This window comes from Delphinapterus leucas, chromosome 13 (assembly GCF_059928025.1).
Source record: "Delphinapterus leucas isolate spDelLeu-1000000601 "Yukka" chromosome 13, BTC_Dleu_Yukka2, whole genome shotgun sequence".
NCBI classification, from domain to species: domain Eukaryota; kingdom Metazoa; phylum Chordata; class Mammalia; order Artiodactyla; family Monodontidae; genus Delphinapterus; species Delphinapterus leucas.
Window position 1 is genome coordinate 56,181,294 of NC_143141.1, and position 7,398 is coordinate 56,188,691.

General features: G+C 37.5%; 1 protein-coding gene across 12 annotated transcripts in view; it reads right to left on the bottom strand.

Moving 5' to 3' along the window:
* Positions 1 to 7,398, bottom strand: part of SOCS5 (suppressor of cytokine signaling 5) — a 75,875-nt gene that overhangs the window by 26,805 nt on the left and 41,672 nt on the right. For 8 of the 12 annotated variants that reach the window (XR_016395452.1, XR_016395451.1, XR_016395449.1 and 5 more), the window contains one exon: positions 11 to 7,388. The exons of 3 other annotated variants lie outside the window; for them this stretch is intronic. The gene's annotated coding sequence lies outside the window, so the exon portion shown is untranslated. Of the gene's footprint in view, positions 1 to 6; positions 7,389 to 7,398 lie in introns of those variants that run through there. One more of the 12 variants, XR_016395447.1, reaches the window with a different exon arrangement.

The following is a 7,398-nucleotide window of genomic DNA, read 5'->3' on the forward strand; positions in this document are numbered from 1 at the left end:
CCCCCCCCCGCCGCCGCTCACCTCCTGCTGTGCGGCCTGGTTCCTAACAAGCTGCGGACCGGTATTGGGCCGTGGACCGGAGTTGGTCCGTAGACCGGGGGTTGGGGACCCCTGACTTATAGGATAACCAACAGAAATAGATTATGTGACGCAATACAACATTAACACTGCTAGCACAGCTGAGCTTAGAAGATGAGTTTCCAAAATGCAATAAAAAGAGAAGAAAAAAGCAGGGGTAGGAATGGTGGGTATTCCATTGTTATAAAAATGTTAATCAAAAAAGCAACACTGATATGAATTCAACTCATACATCAGTCTTATGAATCCAACTCTTTCCTTATGTATCAGTCTCTTCTGGTGGCAGGGCACTGACACTCAGGTTGGCAGATGTAGGTGTGTGTGGTGGGGGAGGAGAACTGATTATAAGTATGAATTTGATGATAAGGGAAACAAGAATTCATACACAAGCTGGTCTCTGCTTCTCCGCTTGATTCTTTTTCTATCTCATAGTTGCCACCCTGCCATACCTTTGGCTAATTCTTGGTCCATCATAGGTCCCTTCTATCTCTTTCTCTTGACTTTTCAAATTCTGCTTCTTCCACTGCTTAACTGCCAAATATGTTTCTTTTTGTGAGTTTTGTGACCCGCATCATCATATGTATCCTTACAGAAACCACCACTCTCCCTTACTTGTCAATCCGGAGTACATCTAGACATAAAGTTGAAAGCAGGAGCTCTATTTCTTTAACCAACCAATGAGATCTGTGAGAACTTAATTCAGCACTTTCTGCACTTTCTCTGCTTGGCCAGTGACTGACCTATGTCTGGCATCTTTGATTTGGGTACCCATGCTAGTCTAACTACCCACGGCCAAGTAAGGAAAGTCGTTCAGAATGCAGAGCACAGCTGCCTTGGTTTACTCCCTCAGCAGATGTTCCCCTTAGACATGACTATGGGAAAGCAGAAGTTGAAATTGCTCTGGGACAACATGTAAATAATATAGAGATGTTTAATACATTAGTCCTACTCCAACATTTCATAAATCATGTTCCCTGGAATTCTAGTATGCTAATGAGATATTAAGAGGTATTCTACAAATAACGGTTTCAGTTCAAATACGTTAGTGCCTTAGCTCTCTAAGAGAGGATATCCTCCTGGGCATTATTTCTCAAATTTACTTGACAATGGCAACCTTACTAGGATTTCACAGGTCACCAATGCTCTGTGAATCAGTGTGGAAAATGCTGTCCAATGGTGCTGCAACTTTCCCCACAATCCAGAATCCACTACAGTGTTAGCTTCAAGAAAGCAAGGACTTTGTTTTGTGCCATGCTTGATACATATTAGATGCTCAATATATGAATGTTTGTGAAACTAAGTCATTAACATGGAGGCTGAAGTCAACAAAAGAAATAGAAGACTAAGTGGGGGAAAAAAATTAAGAGGAACTACAATTTCTAGTAATGACAGACTAGGATTTTTTAGATCAACCCTCCTACTGAAAACAATTAAAAATCCTTAGATACAAAAAACCCAAAAACACCTTAAAATAAAAAGCTGACAAGATGGTGGGAAACTGCCAGACAAACCAGGAGCAACTAGAACCTAGAGAGGTAATAGGACTCCCTGAAGATACTCTGGTCCTGAGGGCAATTGTAGATAGAGCTCAGTAAATCAGGTCTTTGGTTTCACTGGCCTCATAGGATGAGGGCAACAAATTTCTCAGACAGATTCTTCAAAAGGTAGAGAGTGCAAGGGAACTCTTCCCCACATTAAAATGGGATCCTAAAAGGGTATAACCGCAGGTAAAGGTAAACTACAACTGAATCTAAAGCCTAATCCCACCCTCAGGAGATTGCAGGGAAGATTGTTTTAGCTCAGAGAGAAGCAGGAGAAAAAGAGAATGGTGGATAGAACATCCAGGATGTAGGTCCCTAAGAAGTTTGAGCAGCCTGGGCAGGGGTTTGCAGTCTGTGTCTGCATGGACTCCTAATCCAGGGAACTTCAAACTGTGAAATTCTTTTAAAATGTTTCTGGGCTAATGATACCTACACACATCTTAGCAGAAGGAAACATAAACCCTCTCTGAAGGAAGACAACTTCATTCTAGGCCTCAAAGAATACCCACAAGTAATTTTAAAAACAAAAAGCATTAGACACAGTCAAATATAAGCATACAGAAGACATCATAAGTGAGAACAAGAGTCCATAGGAAATAAAATATAATAACATTAAAGTATCTGTAGTCAAATTCTTTCCAAAAAGAAAATCCCAAGGCCTAGATAACTTCATTGGTGAATTCTATCATTATTTAAGGGAAAAAAAAAAATTCCAATCTTACACAAGCTCTTTCAGAGATCAGAACAGGGAAACATTCCCCAACTTATTTTATTAGGCTAATATACCTGATACCAAAGCCTAACAAGGACACTATGAGAAGAAAGAATACAGGCTAATCTCAGTCATGAATATAAATACAAGTTTTTTAAAACAAAATATTAGCGAGCTGAATCCAGTAGTATATAAAAATGATCAAGTTAGATACAGCCTAGGAATGAAAGGTTGAATTAACATTAGAAAATTAATTTATCACACTGATAGTTTGAGAACAACAAATACATGATAATCTCATTAGATGTAGAAAAAGTATTTCATAAAAAAAAGAAATAAGAAATAAAATGAAAAGAAAAAGTATTTCATAAAATTCAACATACATTTCTGATGAAAATTTTTAGTAAACTAAGACTGAAAAGTAACCCTACCTAACTTAAATAAAGAGCATTTCCAAAAAACAACAGCTAACCTTATCCTTGAAGAAATGCTGAGATTGGAAGAAGAAAAGGATACCTATTATCATCCTTCCTATTCTACATTGTGATAGAGGTCGTAATCAGCAGAATAAGGCAAGTTAAGGAATAAAAGGCATTGTTTAAATTCATCTCTACAGATCTGAAAAAAAACAGTTATCATTATTCTCAGATGAAATAACTGTGTATTTTAAAAGATTCAAAATTATCTAAAAAATTGTTAGAATTAACAAGAATGTGGAAGCGTTGGTAGATACAAATCAGTATATAAAATATCTATTGTGGTCCTACCTGTCAGCAACAAACAAAACAAAATGTAAAATTACATACCATTTGCAATAGCATCAATGATATGAAGTACTTAGGACAAATCTAAGAAAATATCTGCAAATTTTCACAGGAAAAAAAAAGTATAATCTGTAAGGAAAAGAGTAAGTCATATGACATTAAAATTAAAGGCTTCTCTAATCATCAAAAACACAGGGAAGGAAACAAAATTCTCAATACACAAAATTGTTTAGAGACTAAAATACTAATATCCAGAAAATATAAAGAACTTCTAAAAATCAGTAGGAAAAAACTGATAACCAAAGAGAAAAGGGGATAAAAGACCTTTTTAACAGGCACTTCACAAAATATGAAAAGGGGCTCATCCTCCTTAATAAAATCATAAGAGACACAGTTTTCCTGCCCAAAACACTTGAGTGTGTCAATACCAACTGATGGCGAGAATGGAGAACAACAGGAATGCTCATATCCTGCTTGGGTGAGTATAAATAACCACTTTAGAAAACACTTTGGTACTATCCAGTGAATTGGAAGATGTGAATTCCCTATGATCCAGCAATTCCACTCCTAAGTATAAACTCCTGAAATACTGGTGCCCATGTGCCCCAAGAAAAATATATAAGAATGGTCACAGGCTGAGTTTTTCAATATTAGGAAACGGAACAGAATACACATATTATGGCATATTCATACAGTGGAACAGTATGCAAATAATAGATCAGAGAAATGAAAATGTTATACACACATACCACATGGATAAATGGCACAAAAATAAGTCAGATACAAAAGATTATGTATTGACATATATACATACGTCTGTATATATGTATACAAAAGAGGCAAAAGTAAACTACATCATTTAGGGACACATACTTGGTGATAAACTTCAAAGAGAAGGAAGAAATGATTATCACCAAAGTGAGAATATGGTTACTTCTGGAGGATAGGACGGGAATGCATACAAGTGGGGTCTGACTGGCAAGGGGCACGTAGCAGGCTTCTGGTATACTTGCAATGTTCTGTTTCTTGATCTTGGTGGTGAATACGCTTTATAGTTACTCATTAAACTGTACCTTTCTATTTTATTCACTGTGCTATATATATATTTCACCATAAAAAGAAGGAATAAAGAGCAAAAAAAGCCAAGTGTACACGAGAGAGAAGAGGGACTTCCCTGGCGGTCCAGTGGTTAAGACTCCGTGACTCCACTGCAGGGGGCACGGGTTCGAGTGAGAAGAAAGCAGTAAGCAGTATTTGTTGCAGGCACTAGGGCACTAGGGAAACGCCCCTTACCCCCTTAGGTATCTTCAGCGAAATGCCAGTCATCTCTACACTAAGCTATTATTTCTCTAATATATTAGCTTTATCATTGCTGTAACATATTGTATTTTAAGACAATTTCTAATTATAAGAGAAATACTCTTTTGCCAAGTTTCTTTTCTACTTTACTCCACAGGGTTCTAAATATTTTGCTACATATACGAAGAGTCGCTCTGAGAGAGAAAGCCATAAAGAAACACTTGGCACAGCAGCTCCAACTAAAGGCTCCACTAAAGAAAAACACAAAACGTTCAATTGCACACTAGATTACTCAAATGTTACAAATTACACTACAAGTTAAATACAGTTAACTCAATAACTTATAATATTTAAGAACATAATGCTCCTTGGTATGCCATTATTCTGCCACAATATCTATTTATTCTAAGATGTTGTTCTTTATGAAAGAATCTAAGTTCTTTTGCCCCTGTTCTGCATCTTTCTATGTAAGGCAATCTAGATTCTACTTTCTTATTTCATAGTATGGGAGAAGAACTTCAGTGTCCTGGATGTAATTTATGAATTACACCTATTTAACTAACCTAATCCCTTCAGTTGAAATAAAGCTAATGGGGGGGCGGAAAAAAAACTTATTTAAGAGTTTTTCAGGTATGCAGAAGCTACGAGAACATATGTTCTTGCCTTTACTGTTATAATCAGGTATTTTCTAGGACCAATTCTTACCTCCTTGAGTACAGCTAGATTTGTACCAGAAGCACAAGTCTAGTCCACACATTCCACCCGCTTTTCAGTCCACTAATAGCCTAAAAAAATCTGTCTTATTTTGGCTATTCCCCATCGCACCTCAAATTCACCATATCTAAAGTTAATTCAAGAGTTCTCCCCCAAACGGGATATCAGTACACCACGGAATTTCTTAGAAATTTTTTAATTTTACTCTTCTTCCATGTGACACAATTATAGTTTCTTTTCCCAGAATGGCTCTCAAATTTACCTTTTTTCCTGCACTTTCACTGCCAATAACCTTGTCCAGATTTCTATTGCCACCTTCCTGGATTTCTGCAACACCTTAGTCTCTCCACTCTTCCTAACTCCTAACACCGCCAGACTCATTTCCTTTCAGGAACATTCAACAGTCACACACAGCTTCTCGTGCCTGACCTTCACTCACTGCCATCCATAATTAGGCCTCATTTTATATCCAAACTTAATTCTTGCTCTAGAACACCTCCACTACTTTGTCCTCCACCATTCAATTCTATTTTTAATGTCTACATCAAGTTCTAATTTCCCTAAAAGAGTTTACAGCTAACACCACAATGTGTTCTGTTCTTCTCAGATCCTTTCAGGCATGTCAATTTTATTTCTACAACAGTACTAAAAGATTTAAAAGACAAAGAACTCTTAGACTGCTTCTTGTAACTCAAAACACCTAGGGGAAGGATGGAAATTTACATCCAGACTTTTAGGAAAAAGATAAAACGGTATCAGAGCCAAGGTGCTCTATTCTATTCTGGTGCTTCGGTCTTGGCTCGAGTAACTGAGTACATCAACAGCTGGCCTGTGGCTGGCTAGAGAAGTATGACTCACCATTCTGCCAAGCTGACCAAACAATCAGCTGCAATGGGAAAGTATCTGTGAGGTCCAGTTTAAACCACTGGACATGCATTTTATTTACGTAACTATTTGAAAGCTTACTCAGAATTTTAGTAAGAATTTAACTACCAATTTGGACTATGTATACAGTGGAATAGAGGCCAAACCCCAGAATTTTCTAGGCATCAGTCACATTACTGGCAATCAAACATCCAATAATTATTGTCACTAAACTAACTCCCATCTGATAACAAAGGAGGTGAGGTGAGAGAAATGGAGCTACTTTTCCTTACTCCACCCATTTATAACCCTTTTCTCTTCAATGCTGGAGAAATATCATAAAAGCAAATCCAGCAGGCTACAGCTATAGCCATTTCTTTCTCACTGTCCACTGGTAAAATTTCCATATTTCAAAAGAATAGGGATTTATAGGTTGCACTCTCCTTTGTGTCTCTGTCATATCATCAAGAGACTCTTAAATATAACAAAATTTAATATTTTCTTGTGAAAAACTACTATATTTCTTCTAATTCCACTCTTGTACCTTTTTCCAGATTTGACACCAGGATAATGTTTTTCATAACTTAATTTTATTTTTTAGTTTATACTTCAGAAACTGTGATTGGGAGGGGGCATTACTTCCTATAAAAATAAATTTCTAATATAGATGATTGTTTTTATCTTCTTTGCATTTTTGTTAAATTTCCTTTTAAAAAGATATGTTATTATGTGGTTTGTGTCTGGGGGTAGTTGTGGTGAACTTATAATAAGACATTATTTGTGTGGAGAATATCTTTAGAAAACAAAAATTTTACCAAAAACAACAGTGTAACACAGCAATCCAATTGTCCACTGATAGATGAAAGGACAAATAAAATGTGGTACATATATATAACAATATATTTAGCCTTAAAAAGGAAAGAAATTCTGGCACATGCTACAACACGATGAACCTTGAAGACCTTCTAAGTGAAATAAGCCAGTCACAAAAGAACAAATACAGATTCCTCTTATATAAAATTCCTAGAGTCGTCAAATTCACAGACAAAGTAGAATGGTGGTTGCCAGGGGCTTGGGGAAGGGGGTAACAGGGAGTTAGTGTTTAATGGGTTCTGAATCTCAGTTAGGGAAGATAGAAAAGTTCTGGTGATGGATGGTGGTGATGGTTGCACAACAGTGTGAGTGAACTTAATGCCACAGAACAGTACACTTAAAAATGGTTACAACGGGGCTTCCCTGGTGGCGCAGTGGTTGAGAGTCCGCCTGCCAATGCAGGGGACACAGGTTCGTGCCCCGGTCTGGGAAGATCCCACGTGCCACGGAGCGGCTGGGCCCGTGAGCCATGGCTGCTGGGCCTGCGCATCCGGAGCCTGTGCTCCGCAACTGGAGAGGCCACAACAGTGAGAGGCCCGCGTACTGCAAAAAA